Genomic DNA, 2,500 nt, shown 5'->3' with positions numbered 1-2,500 from the left:
TTTATTTATAGTCTGTTCATCTAAGATGATGATATTAGAGTGAAAATAAATGACATTATCATTATTATTTGGATTATTATCATTCCTATCATAATGATGATTGCCGTTAGTATTAATTAGAAATCGACGTTTCTAATGAAGACAAGGAAGAGGCAGGGAAGGGAGGCTATTTTAGTAGCGGGTTACGACCATACTAGGCTCTTCCGTCCGAGCAATGCAACTGGCTCCAGGACAGCAGTCACCACTCTATATGAAGACTTCTTTCTCTTGCGGTTGCATTACTTTTTGTTCAACAAAATCGATCACACCATCGACACCTCCACTGTAACTGCCTTTCAAATTTGTACTGATTTGTATTTGTATTTCTTTTTATCACACCAGATTTCTCTGTGTGAAATTCGGGTTGCTCTCCCCAGGGAGAGCGCGTCGCTACACTACAGCGCCACCCATTTTTTTGGTATTTTTTCCTGCATGCAGGTTTATTTGTTTTTCCTATCGATGTGGATTTTTCTACAGAATTTTGCCAGAAACAACCCTTTTGTTGCCGTGAGTTCTTTTACGTGCGCTAAGTGCATGCTGCACACGGGACCTCGGTTTATCGTCTCATCCGAATGACTAGCGTCCAGCCCACCACTCAAGGTCTAGTGGAGGGGGAGAAAATATCGGCGGCTGAACCGTGATTCGAACCAGCGCGCTCAGATTCTCTCGCTTCCTAGGCGGACGCGTTACCTCTAGGCCATCACTCCACATTCAGTCATACCACACTCACCCCATTTTACACAGGTTCAGCAGTCAAGGGGTTATTCCCCTCTTGTTGAAATGATGGGAATTTATGGACTGTCATAATCTGTTCACAGTCCAAAAACGCGAGTTGTGACCTGACAACCTATTTAAAATGAATAGACAAAAATGGGCTTCATGGATACAGCTCAGCCCATTAAGTACATAATACATTTCATGATCGTCTGCAAGAACCCGTCAAACTACGGTCTTGTTCCATTTGTTTTGTTTTTTCATGTTTTATTTATGGCAGAAAACCGTTGCATTCACAGGAGAGAATATTTCATTTTGAAGAAAAAAAAACCCAATGGGAGACTACCGATGTTAGTGAAGAAGGCGATTCGCTGCAGTTGTTTCCCTTGCCTTAGCCTTAATCTCGAGAAACCTGCCCCTTGGGTTTTTTAGGTTGTTGTTTTGGGTTGTTTTTGTTTTTTCAACCGCCCCCCCTCCCCCTCCCCCCCACACACACCCTCCCCCTCTCCTCCGACCTCTCTCTCTGTTATAGTATTGCTTACTCTATGACTGTACCCATAGAAAATAAAATCTGTTCAAATCAATACAATTCATTCACTTCATGCAGATAGGATCGATACATAATTATGCATTCTCTCTCTCTCTCTCTCTCTCTCTCTCTCTCTCTCTCTCTCTCTCTCTCTCTCATATCAAGTTTAGCAACAACACCTAATAATAACAAACATAAAATTCTATCGTTGTTTCACATGATACCGTCAGTTGTCATTGCTGTTCCCCGTCGGCCGGCATAACCAGCAAAATGTGCATCCACCCTGTCACCATCTATTTCTTATTGTTGCTATGTAGCAATGTACGTACCCAGTTTGTTTAACACTGTTCCCCGTCGGAAGTTGCATCAGCTGTGCCAGTTTTTAGTTTTGATGATGATAGTTTATCTCCGAGTTTTGCGCTTTCTAACCTCTCATAGCGCTTTTCAAAAACATGTCAGACAGCCACAAAGCGCGAGCGCGCGCACACACACACACACACACACACACACACACACACACACACACACACACACACACACCGTGGCACCGTTTTTCTCATATCACGTAAAGCGATAAGGCGTTAAATAAAAGTACTACAACTACGCACACACTACTTCTGAGGAGATAAGCCAGTGTCGACTGAATGTTCAGTCGCTTTTTTCTCACAGTTGCCTCCCTTGTACCATGAATTAATTTCATGGTTTTCTTTTTCGTGTGATCAATTTTTCGAGGGCTCCTTTGTTCAATTAATGGATGAATTATGGAATGTAATGATGCGATATAAATGCTGACTTGGAAACAGATAGATAAATGATTTGTTAAAGGAATTAATTAATGATCACATAGATATTTTCAAAGCCTTTGTGGCAACAAAAGAAATCATCTATGTTTTCCTACATACGGGTTAGTTCGATCCGTAAAAAACTACTTTTCTTCGATTTCGAATAGAATACTTATTTATAAAGTGGGATTCCTTAGTTTTTCGTTCAAACATTATTAAAAGCAAAAAAATATCTTCTACCTTACCGTGAAGACAAAATAATTAAACACTGAAGGGACATGGGGATCGACTGGCTACACGATACATATTACGAGTAGCTGTATGTTTGTTCGACACTCCCATGTGGACCTTCCGAAATATGTCTCCTTCTCAACCAGTCAATTTCACAAATGGAGCAAGTCTATACACACACACACACACACACACAGTGCCGAGG

This window comes from Babylonia areolata, chromosome 4, assembly GCF_041734735.1.
Source record: "Babylonia areolata isolate BAREFJ2019XMU chromosome 4, ASM4173473v1, whole genome shotgun sequence".
Lineage (NCBI taxonomy): Eukaryota > Metazoa > Mollusca > Gastropoda > Neogastropoda > Buccinidae > Babylonia > Babylonia areolata.
This window is presented reverse-complemented; position numbering follows the sequence as displayed.